Source organism: Triticum dicoccoides, chromosome 5B (genome assembly GCF_002162155.2).
Source record: "Triticum dicoccoides isolate Atlit2015 ecotype Zavitan chromosome 5B, WEW_v2.0, whole genome shotgun sequence".
In the NCBI taxonomy this organism is placed as follows: Eukaryota; Viridiplantae; Streptophyta; class Magnoliopsida; order Poales; family Poaceae; genus Triticum; species Triticum dicoccoides.
This window is the reverse complement of record NC_041389.1, coordinates 698,479,812-698,492,635: the sequence shown is the minus strand read 5'-3', so window position 1 is coordinate 698,492,635 and position 12,824 is coordinate 698,479,812. Positions and strand designations below refer to the sequence as shown.

Sequence of the window (12,824 nt, the reverse complement as noted above, 5' to 3'; positions counted from 1 at the left end):
GTCCATGGTGGCTTGATGGGTTTGCCGGGACTCGACTACACGTGCCGTTCGAGTCGGCGCAACCTAGTGTGCCCCCTTCTGCTTACACCACCGGCGGTGCCTGGGCAAGGCCCCGCCGCATCGCGAGGCCTCACTCGCCCCCGTCTCACTGGTCCATGGAGGATCCATGGGCGTGCCAGGACTCGGCAATGTTTGTCGTTCGACTCAGCACAATATAGTAACTATGGCGGCGGAGCCATCACCCGACTGGTGCCGGGACACGCTTAGGCGTATCTCGCGACCTCCATCTTCTCAGGCACGAACACGTGTCGCACAGGCCGAGGTCCGCTCACGGGTAGCAGCTCCCAGTCCGGACGCGTCCATCCAAGCGGCATGCTCGGCATCACCGTTGGTGCTCCGTGACAGCCGTGCGTGCTCATCGGCATGTGGCCTACCCGACGGCGTCCGCCACGCCGAGCAGCGCAAGGTCGCGACTTCCCCTGCTATTGGCGGCGGAGTATGCGGTCATCGACAGATGTGTGCACTCCATATGCCGCACGTCCATCCATCCATTTTTCTCCTTCCGATGTCTACTCCTGCGGGGCATACCCCTCGCAAATCCGGCGAAGCTACAAAGCCATCAACGACGTCCAAGACAAGCCCAATCATGCATGCTACCCAACTCAAACAACATCGACGCCGCTCAATACCGACGAGGCAAGACGGCATAGGCGGGCGTGGCCAGAGCAAAGGCCATGTTTTCGAGGGCGTGTTTACCACGCGTGGTACACGGACTCTGCTGCTGCCACACACACCACCACCACCACCATGCATGAGGAATGCGAAGCGAAGACCGAAGACAACAACTGCGCAGCTTAATCGGAGGTGTCCTGCGGTACTATCGGCGGGAGTAATTAACCGGGGGCTTTCCGAGGCCCCCGGAAACCAGGAGACCACGATCGCTTAATCACTTTGGCCACGCCAACAGGCCTCACCTTTTTTTGTTCTTCTTTTTTGTATTTGTGTAATGTGTACATTGCCATCGCCCGCAACTTTCTGTTCCCCGGTGAAGGGAGACGCTTATACGTAACCCCTCTATCTTTTGTATGAACGCATCTTTCCTTTTTCGTGTCAAACGGGAAGTTTGGTGTAAAGAAGAGAGGGCGCCATGAAGAAGGTGAGTTGGGTGCATTCGGTGTTGAAGGAGAGGGCTCCAGTGAGAAATGCCTCGCTATGGCGGGAAACTGAGTGGGAAGGGGATGGTCCGACAGAAAAAAGAAAGTGTGCGTCGTGGAGTGGGTTTTTTTATGTTGGGAACTCGTGTTGAAAATAACATGGCGGATAGTTCAGACAACCACTTTTCTCTATCACATATGGGCTAGATTTGGGGAGCCTTACTGTTTGAATTTTGAGGAGCCTGTTGGACTTCCGTTTGATGTCCGAATATGCCCGAAGGTTTGAGAGAGTATAAATATTACAGATGATCTTAATAATTTATGTGATTCATTTATATACATTGTAGCCCGTAGCAATGTACGTGCGTTCTACTAGTGAATTGTAACTGGGTTGATGAATCCCCTAATTTTTTGTTTTTTTATAAACTGATGGACGATGTAACTATTATTTTCATTTAATAAAGTATGCCACAATGCTTTTTAAATAAACAAATAAGTTTATTTTAAGGAAAATGCTTTCGGCGTGCTGCGCGTGTCACTGTTTGCGGCTCGATGTCTGCTACAGTAACTTTCTGCAGCAATGTCTCTGTTGCCAAAAGAGTTGTAACAAGACCTCCACCACAAAAAATTAAAATTGCAACGAGATCTTCATTGCAGATTTTTAAAATTGCAACAAGATATCTGTTGCAAAAAAGAATTGAAACAAGACCTTTGTTGCAGAAAAACTGTAGCAAGATCTCTATTGCAACTATATGACAAGATCTCCGTTGAAAAAAAATCTGCAACTTGACCTATGTTGTAAAATTTTCTGCGACATGACCTGTCTTGCATAAATTTCCTGCAACATGAATTGTGTTGCAACTGTAGTAGGGGACAGTTGGCCGCGGATCTTTTTTTTAGCGTAGCAGCACCATGTTTTAAATGGACCCTTTAAAAGTAAATTGTAGTGCATATACGTATTTTTTACATTTTTTAGGAAATTGGGTCACGACGAGTCAATACATATAGTTTTCGTCACACACAAAATAGGCAATACATATAGGAGCATTTATGTAGATGCATGCTTCATTAAATATACTCGAGCAGGGACACGATCGCTTTAAAAAAATTGTAGGGACCTGATTGCATTTGTAAAGTGGACCTAAGCGCGTTTAAAATGGACGAAACGGTCGATTTATAGACATGGTAGTTTTTAGGGAAAAATTAGCAAGAAAGTGGTAGTTTTCGGTACAAATTTGTAAAGTGGTAGTTTGTGGGCACGGTTTCACGAATTGTGGTAGTTTTTCGTTAAATACTCTTGATGGGGAGATAAGCTGATTGTGAAACGAATGTGCATTGCACTCTCACAAAGATGGAAGCATTCTCTGGAATTATAACTTTTTTGAAGAAGCTGACGTGGGTAACAGGGTATAGTTACAAACACATGATGCATTTTGTGATATTGCCATATGTACAGGTGTTGCCACTGAAACTTCATTTACACCTTGTGCTCAGTCACAGATATCCTACTAGTATGTTGGGGTGCTTCAAAGTCTCTAAGATCCAAAAGCATGAGTGTTTTTACTGAATCAAAAACAACGATGCAAAATACATAGCATTCTCACAAAAGCCATGCATAAGCAAAAGAAAATATTGCTCTTAGGACAAAACTGTTTTGCCTCTTACCTTTTAGGGTGAAGGAGGCGTTTCCTGATTCTGTTGACTATTGTTAAGGCCGTTTACTTGCCTATATACTAGTTTGTTGATCTGGTCCCCGGTGAGAGTTTCATGCTCAAGGAGGGCGCCGGCTAGCACATGAAGCTCATTGATGTGCGTCGTGAGAATCGTTTTCGCATTCTTGTAAGCCTTGTCCAATAGCTGCTTCACTTCCTCATCGACATGGGATGTCTGCAGCCCCCTCATGGCCGTCCTCTTCACACAGCTGCCACCATCGTCACCGTAGGAAACAAGGCCGGCCTGCCCGCCCATACCATACCTAGTGACCATGTCTATTGCCAGCTGCGTCGCCTGGCTTAGATCAGAGGAGGCGGCAGCGGTCACCTCACTCTCTCCAAATATAAGCTCCTCGGCCACCCGGCGTCCCATGAGGACATCCAATCTCGCCAGCATTTGCTTCCTCGTTTTTGTATACGCATCTTCTTCCTCTGGCAGGTGTGTCACCATGCCTAGAGCATCTCCCCTGGGAACAATGGTGGCCTTGTGGATAGGTCGAGCGCCATCCGTGTGGATGGTAACAAGGGCATGCCCCCCCTCACGGTACGCGGTAAGCTTCCTGCAGTTATCAGGTATCACTGCTGACTTGCGTTCACTTCCCATCATGATCCTGTCCTTGGCATACTCAATGTGATGCATCATAACAGCTTCCGCCCCATCCTTGGCTGCCTTGAGAGCAGCGTCATTCACCAGGTTTGAGAGGTCTGCACCAGAGAATCCAGGTGTCCCCCTTGCAATGGTCATCAGATCCACATCCTTGCTGGCTTGGACCTACAATACAATCATGGAGAAAAGGTCAGTGTTGCAATGGAGATGGCAAAGACGCCTTATATTTTTGGACGGGGTGGTAGTATGTACTTTTGACATATAAGCCTCGAGGATCTGACGTCTGCCCTCGACATCTGGAATTGGGACATGAATTTGACGGTCAAGACGCCCAGGCCTGAGGAGGGCTTTATCAAGTGACTGCGGGAAGTTGGTCGCCGCAATCACAATGATCCCATCATTTTGCTTGAAGCCATCCATCTCAGAAAGCAGCTGGTTCACGGTTTGCCTGTAACAAGTTGGATCTTCCGGGTTTCTGCGGCCTCCAATGGCATCAATCTCGTCGATAAATATTATGCAAGGAGATTGCTTCTTTGCTTCGCCGAAGAGCTCCCTCACTCTCTTAGCCCCAACACCCACATACATCTCCTCGAAATCACTGCCACTGCACGCAAAGAATGGGACGCCGGCTTCCCCAGCCACAGCCCTTGCCAACATTCTCTTCCCTGTGCCAGGTGGGCCCACAAGCAGAACACCCTTTGGAAGCTTGCCACCAAGGCACGTGAAACGCTGCAAATTAAGTATGCTAGGTTAACAACTCTGATCAGCATTAAGAAAAAAGAGAATTGAATTGTAGCCCATGCATGCCGTTTTGTTAGTTAATGATCTCACCTTGGGATCTCGTAGATAGTGAACAATGTCCTCAAGCTCAGCTTTGGCTTCGTCAACCCCCTTGACATCACTGAATTTGGTGCCCAGATTTGGGGCCACTTCATTCACACCGTCAAAACTACATTTTGTATCATCACAGTCATGCTCTTCTTCCTCTTCTGAATCATCGCTGTCATAATCTTCATCATCTTCATCTTCCTCCAGATCATCATGGTCGCAATCTTCATCTTCTTCTTCTTCAAGATCATCAGGGTCACGATCTTCATCTTCTTCCAAACCATCAAGGCCTTGCTCGTTCACCCTGTCAAGCCTAGTCATGCCGGCATAGATTACGAGGCCAGTGACTGCGATGGCCCGAAAGGTACGCCAAAGCTCCTTGCTGAACTGGCCTTCCTCTGCTGCAACCACGTTCTAAATTAGCAGTGCGTGGAGAATTCGCCCACACGAAGAAGACAAGTCATGGAACAAATCGCATGCCGTTTATGCATGGGGTAGAAAATAGCGATTGGTCGGTAAAGGAAAAGGGCGGCTACCTCGAGCTTGGGTTTGGAGACTGACAAGGGCCTTGATGTACTCAGAGAGAGCCGGGGTGGAGTTCTGGCTTTCGAAGGCCTGCACAACTCTCTCTGGATTAGTGCTAGAAGCAGCGCGAGAGTGCAGGCCCCGCGCGTTGTGACGGACAGAGCTCGACTGGCATCTCGCTTGTAAGTTTGCGCTAAGGACGCTACCTGCATTAAACATAGTTATTATGTTAGTCCCTCTCCTTCATGGCAGCAGTCAAAAATCAAAGAGGTCTAACTGTATGTATGACCGAAAACAGGCTCATATACATTACATATATACATACCTGTGCTAATAGTTGCGGCTGCAGCAGGTTCCCGGGAAGAAGAAGTGTGGATCACGTGTGCCCATCTATCCTTGGCAAGATGCCTTGCAGCCTGTGACACAAGCACACACAAAGATCGATCATGGCTACTGGAGTCAATCTGGTGTGGCATATATAGTCGTATCAATCTGGAGAGCCTCCTGGATCGTCCTGCACCCAAGATCTGCCGAAACCATGGGAAAAACACAAGTCAAGGAAAAGAAAAGGAAGGACCTTGGAGAGGGCGAGGCGGCAGGCCATGGTGGTGAGAGGACGCGCTGTTGCTGGAAAAAGATGTGTATGTCTAGCTGAACCCTTACTCGCCGTCGCCGGAAGAATATATATACCAAGACTCAACGGGAGAAAATAGGAAAGCTTTCCACCGAATTGCTGCCAAGAGATTATATCCCTCACGATCTCAACTCCAGATTCCAGGTTCAATTCCTTCTTCTGTTTTCTATGTACGTTGGTTTTGTACCCCCCTCTTTTATGTTTGCGTTTTTTTTTTTGAAATACAGTACTCCCTCTGTTTTTATTTAGTCCGCGTATTAGTTTTGGTCAAAATCAAACTTTGTAAATTTTGGCAAAGTTTATAAACAAAAATATTAACATATACAATAACAAATCAATATCATTAAATTCATTGTTAAATGTACTTTCGCATCATATAGATTTGTTATCGTAAATGTTTATATTGTTTTCTATCAACTTGGTCAAATTTTACGAAGCTTGACTTCATTCAAATCTAACATGTAGAGTAAATAAAAACAGAGGGAGTACACACATGCAGACGCTCACATGCATGCATATACATTCATCCCTATGCTTGCGTTCCTATATTTATCAACCGGAGCTGGAAGGCTGCGACCCGCTAGTGCGTGGATGCTGGAACCAGCAATCGTCACTGCTGAAACCGGCCTTCTGAGATGTTGCAACCGTGCAAAGCGACAGTGGCAAGTCGACGCTGCTCAACTGGGAGCTGCGACCGGCAGCGATGTGGGACTTCGCTACTTCTTTTTATGCAGCCATGGCACCCGTCCATGGTGTCCCGAGGTTGCGGACGCCGAACGCCCGGTGCCGCGTGATGACCAAAAGCTGCAATCGGCGGAAGAAACGTTGCAACCAACATGGCCGTTAATACGACCGACGGAGGCGAGGAGCTGCATCGATGGTTCGAGGGCTGTGACACGACAATGGGGAACTACGGCAACGGGCATGAAACTACGATTGACAGCGAGGACAGTAATCACGGAGGTTGCGGGGGGCGGCGGAACGGTAACCGCGCTCTGCCTTGGGGCGAACAGGAGAGTGCGTACACGAATCGGAGTGCAAGCCCATTGGGGAAGAAAGAGATCGATTGGCTGCCCGCATTATATATATATTTTTTGAAAAATCAACGCGGGTGGGGGGGGGGGGGCTCCCCACCTGAATATATTTCTCGAGTTTGTAACCCATCGTCAGACTGATTACAAAGAGGAATTACATGAGCACGTGTAGTCGTGATAAGAGGTAGGAACGCCAGGAGGAGGCAGCCAAGCACTGGTTTCTTCATCCAGTGTGTCGAGAGCATTAGGTCATCGACGATACGCCTTAGGGTGATAATAGTGTGATGATTTTGTTGCTTGAAGGTCATAGCGTTTCTGGAATTCCAGGTGACCTGCGACCAATATCAACCAGTTGGCCGGATGCCTTCTCCAACCTTCACGGCGTTCCTATACGCCGTCCTATGAGCCATCAACTCGTCCATCAAACTGCCCACGTCATTGTACGAAGATCCACCCTTCTCCACCGCGCACCTTGCCTTCATGCCGAGGTCCCTGGCCTTCTCTCGTATCGCGTCGCCCTCCTCGCTGTCGCCCATCAGTCTAACAATGGATTCAGCGATCGCCTCTCCCATCATCACCCCGGAAGACGCGTAGTCCTTGCCGCCGGTGACGCTGACACCCACCCTGAGCACCTCCACGACGAGCTGCTCGTTGTGGAGCTGGTCTGCATACCGCGGCCACGTGACCATCGGCACACCAGCGCTCACGGCCTCCAGCGTCGAGTTCCAACCACAGTGCGTCAAGAACCCACCGACCGCAGGGTGGTCTAGGATGAGCAACTGCGGCGCCCAGCCTCGGATGATGAAGCCCCGGTCGCCGCGCGCCATCAGCTCGGCGAAGCCTCCGGGCATCCACTCTGAAGAGTCTGGGGCTGGGGTTGCGGCGCCGATCACCCACACGAAATCCACGCCTGAGAGCGCGAGGCCGCGGGCGAGCTCGCGCATTCTCCGCCGGCGAGGAACTGGTCAGCGTGCCGAAGGAGACGTACACCACCGAGCCGGCGGGCTTCGCGTCCAGCCACCGTAGGCAGCTGTTCGCGTCCGGCGAGAGCGCGTCCGTGCCCCTCCCGGCCATGTCCTTGCTGGCGAGCGCGACGGGCCCGACGAGCCACGCTCGCCGGCCGAGCGCCCTTTGGTAGTGCTCGACGTAGTCCGGCTCCAGCGCGTGGAAGCTATTGAATACCTCGCCGAAGCTCCTCTGGTCCGCGGCGTTGATGCTCTGGAAGAGCGCCCAGTGGTCAGGCCGCTTCGCCGGGTCGATCATCATTTGGCTCCGCCTGAGCTGGACGCGGTGCGGCAGCCCCGGCAGCAGAACGAGGGCGTCGAGGTCGTCGGGAGCAGCCTCCAGCGGGTTGTTGCGCAGCATGCTTTCGGTGCAGGACCGCGCCAGCATGCTGGTGCCGAGGAACGCGAGGCGCGGGACGCCGTGCTCCGCGGCGGCGTCCGCGGACCAGTGCCAAAAGCTGTCGGACACGACGGCGTCGGGGCAGTTGTCAACCAAGAATCGCTCGAAGGGCTCCCGGAGCAGCTGCGCCGCTTCGAAGAACCTTTCGCGGTCCACGTCGGACTTAAGGGCCATGCCGTTCTCCACGCCCGGCGGGAGGCCCCCGATGTCAGGGAAAGGCACGACGGAGATGTTGATGGCCGGGCAGCCGGTGCCATGGGACGCGTCGTTGGCATGGTCGACGGTGGAGCGGATGATGGCAGCGTTGACGGGCGTGGTGAGGATGGTGCACCTGATGCCACGGGCGGCGAAGAGCGCGGCCATATCGGCGATCGGTATGAGGTGGCCGGGGGCGAGGAACGGGAAGAAGAGGATGTGCAGCGGTGGCTGCTGCTCGCCTTTGACAGCCATGGCTGGCTAGCTGCGTGTCTGCTTGCCGGCACAGAGCAGGAGCAATCAGTACTGTATTTAAAAAGGGCAAGTTGTTTGTGACTTTGGTGATCTCCGTCCTCGAGAGTCCACTTTGCTCTAGTTATTAAGATGCTTGATTCTGACTTTTTCGATGCCTTCGCATGCAAGGGTTCGAACACTTTTCTCAGTGCAACTTATTTGAGTGTGATCGATCTAGTTAAAAAAATTGAAAACAAGGTAAATTTCGTTACTATTAGTAAGTCGTGGACTTTGCTCAATCAAATACTCCGTCCGTCATACAGTATAAGATCGTTTTTCTTGCTATATGTTAGATTGCAAAAAGCGATCTTATATTGTGGGACGGAGTGAGTATTGTCTTGTTCGTTTTCTTTATGGAATTATTAAGTACATTTAGAAAACATGCCGTAGAACAATGCATGGTTTGAACAAGTAAATTAGTGCAAGGTCACTGTCTGGTTGCACAACACCTTCGCCAACAGTCACGTCCCTAGTTCGAAAACACCATCCAATTTGTCATCTAGACTGGTCATGTCCTAAGGAGCAGTTGGAGTAACCAGGCGTCCCCCACGTCGCCCTCCTCTGGTGACACGGGGAAATCCTAGCCGCCACAACTGGGAAGGCCCTCCTCGGCCCGCTACCTCTACGTCGGGACGGCTGGTGAAGCCGCGCCGCGCCCCGGGATGGTGGCGGCAGGGCGGATCCATCCCTCATGCGCCGCATCTTCCCTCACCCCAGGATGCTCCAAGTACAAAACCGCATCTCATGAAGAACTGGTGAATGGAAATCAGGACAAGAGCTACCTGTATGCAAAGCTGGACTAGGACTGATAGCAGAGTCTCAATTAGTGTTAGAGTTGTGTCGAATATAGTGTACAAGGTAGGTTACAGTTGGACTTGTAGTAGTATTGTGTTTAGATAGGATATGGAATCGTGTCCTAATAGGACACTTGTATCCTAGGCCTCTCTTATATAGCGGGGGTAGACACACGATGTAACCTATGCCAACATAATAGCACAGGCGCGCAAGGGGGAGCCGGCGGCTTGTGCCGGCGCCCGGGTGGCCGTTGTGCGGTATTGTAGCGGTGTCATGGGGAGGAGCGCCCATAGTCAAGCCCCGGGGATGTAGCCATATCGGTGAACCTCGTTAACAAATCTCGGTGTCGTGCTCCTGTGATTGCTTGGTCCTCGGATGATCAACGATATGCCTCGGATTTATTCTAACAAGTGGTATCATGAGCAAGGTTGACAAGGTCCGGGAGGCGGTTGAGTTGATCTAGAGGTTGAAGAACATCAACAGAGTTCTGCGGATAGTGGTCGTAATACCGGAGCAAACGTCTTCGGCGAGTTACGGTTAGGAAGCAGATTGGTCGTCGTAATCTTCAAATTGCAATCGGAAACATCTGTAGCAAGCAGCAGGTCGAACCAGCGACGTGTGCGCGGCCGTACGTGAGGACTCAGGAAGCCAGATGCCGAGGCACTGTTCGGCGACTCGGATTGATCGGCAAGCGGCCAGATCCGATGGTGGCTGAGACGCGTGTGGAGCGTGCAAGCGGCGGTGGCGCACGTAGGCTGGCTCTTGGGCAGGCCGGCCCATGCGGGGCTGGCTCGCTGGGGTCAAAGCCCCAGTTGCAGAGAGGTGACAGGCTGAGACGCTCAGGCGTTTTGGCAAAAGGTCAAGGCCGAGGCGTGCAGGTGCAGCTATACTATATTTGTGGAACGCGTGCAGCCGGAGATTTGTTTGAAAAAATATATATGGCACAAAGGCTTAGTCAGATCGTGATGCTTTTATGGAAAAGGAAAAGAAAGGGAAAGCCCAGCTACAGACGTGTGATGAATCAGGAGTTTGAGCTAGCTTAGCTTTATTGATCTGATTTGGTATGTTCACATGGGAAGGCTACAGGGACTTTGCTTTGGTTTCTTTTTTGGTACACATTTGTGCATGGATGAGGGTGGTCACGGTGATGGCTTGGGGAGCCTTGAAGCGTGTCGTTGCAGTTGAACAAGTTCGGCTGGGTCGGACTGGACAGTCTGACGGATCGACGTGAGTCGGTTGAAACAGAAGACGGTGGTGGGATCGGCGACGACGACGTAGGAGCGTGATGCTGATGGTGACCGACTTCTGGGGCATGAAAGCACGTGGCGCAGACCTGAGGGCTTGTGTGACTTCGACAAGACTATGGCGTGGGGTTGATTCAAGACGGTGCACATGTGAGCTTGAAGTCGACGGGACGCGATGGTGGATTGATCATCTACCATGGAGTCATGTTGAAGGTGGAGCTGGATTGAGGGGCTACGGTGTAAGGATCCACAGAATCGAAGCCTATTCAGCGGATGGGAAAAGCGAGTGGCACGTAGTTCGGACTGGAGCTCAGTGGTCTGATGGAAGCGTGAAACTCGTCATCGGTCGGTGATGATCGGTGGTACTCTGCAGTGGGGGTTGAGTGGTGTGGGTTTGCGACCTTGAGACTCGACCGGGACAGCGGAGGCTCGACGCAGTAATAGCGGCGAGGCGTGCGGTATGCACGGGACATGGAGACGGGCCAGGGCTCTGGTGGTCATACATGTGGTGAGACAACTGCGAATTTGACTCGGGATGACTACAAGCAACGGTGAAATTTCTTCAAGTTTCAGACAGGCGGTCAAGAAAGGAGCGGTGATGTTGAGTTCAGGTGACTCTTATGTGTGACACCCAATATGTGAGTTGTTCACTTTCACGCGGGTCAGTGATCGGTGTGTGATGGCGTTGACGGATACTCTGTAAGTTGGGAGCATGGACTAGAATAACAAGGAACTTAATTGTGCTCGAGTGTTGACCGTGGTCAAGAAAAGAAGGGACTACAAGTTGCAGGTGGAGTCACATGGAGTCTTTGGAGTAGCAACGGTGCTCATGGGATAAGCTCAAGTTCAATGTACATGGAAGTTTGACGCATGAACGAACTCAAGGTGGTGGAGAATATTCGCCAAGGTGGAGTTTGTTAGAGTTGTGTCGAATATAGTGTACAAGGTAGGTTACAGTTGGACTTGTAGTAGTATTGTGTTTAGATAGGATATGGAGTCGTGTCCTAATAGGACACTTGTATCCTAGGCCTCTCTTATATAGCGGGGGTAGACACACGATGTAACCTATGCCAACATAATAGCACAGGCGCGCAAGGGGGAGCCGGCGGCTTGTGCCGGCGCCCGGGTGGCCGGTGTGCGGTATTGTAGCGGTGTCATGGGGAGGAGCGCCCATAGTCAAGCCCCGGGGATGTAGCCATATCGATGAACCTCATTAACAAATCTCGGTGTCGTGCTCCTGTGATTGCTTGGTCCTCGGATGATCAATGATATGCCTCGGATTTATTCTAACAATTAGCTTCATGTTGCTGAAGTTGAAATCGAGGGCAATTAGGAGTGATAATTCGTACTCACCATAACATGTATCACATCCTGGAGGGATCCCCATGTGCCTTTTCATCAGATGAGTGTAGTTTTCACTTTGGGTGAGATTTCGATGTAATACACTGAATTCACTAAATTTCGGTGATTTTGTTACTGAATTTCAGCAGTCACTGAAATAATTACCTTTCGGCCATACTATTTCAGCAATTGCAGTAGTACACATGAATTGAAATAATTTTCAAAATGATTTCAAAAAGTTCCATATTTAAATGACTTCAGGTGAATATTTCAGCCTTTTGCCGAAACGCAAACTGAAATTCACTAAATTTCGGTGATTTTGTTGCTGAATTTTTTCTGAAACTGAAATTCAAAACCTGCCACTAGTGTCGTAGTCAAACAAGGCTAGAAGGGAAAACTCATCTCTGAATTGCACCATAGTACAGGAGTAAGACCGCAAGCTCTTGTAGCTCTGAGGAATACTCTGCTCACATATCTGAACAGTAGCAACATGAATTTTATCAGATTGCACCATATCCGATGTTGGGTACGTTGTACCAGAATCAACTTCAAAGTAGTCCCCCAACCCAACTGATGATAAGCCTTGGTTGATATAAAATGTTGGACACTCAAATGTTTCTGATGCTTCAGTACTGGGCATCTGTAGTTTCATAGTTCTGAAATTGGTAGCCACTCCTACGCCTTCCAGTTGCTGCACCATATAGAAGGAATGAGATCGCGGGGCCTTGTAATTTTCTTGCTCTGCATCTATTAACGCAGGACCCTTCTTTGCATGTTCAGCCCTATCTATTACTCGATCCGGTCCGGTGTTGTGAACCTTGCAGATAACTGAAGGGCTCCTCCATCGGAATCAATTCACAACAGCAAATAGGTTGAACCACCAAATACGTCAGAAAGTCACACGGATCACCACATTATTCAGAATTGCAATTTCTAGTAAAACGGCTACTCCCTTGAAATTTCCCTAGGCTAAAAAACGACCAATGCACTGTCCTGCTCCTGATCGGCACTACATACAGTAGCAGGCTCATGTACAGGCTTTTTTTTTTGAACAATC

The 12,824-nt window shown here is 50.2% G+C and overlaps 2 pseudogenes; both read right to left on the bottom strand.

The window, feature by feature from the left end:
- Window positions 1-2,822: 2,822 nt before the first annotated feature.
- LOC119310576 lies at window positions 2,823-5,430 on the bottom strand (annotated as a pseudogene).
- Window positions 5,431-6,622: 1,192 nt separating this feature from the next.
- LOC119306715 lies at window positions 6,623-8,348 on the bottom strand (annotated as a pseudogene).
- Between the last annotated feature and the right edge of the window lie 4,476 nt (window positions 8,349-12,824).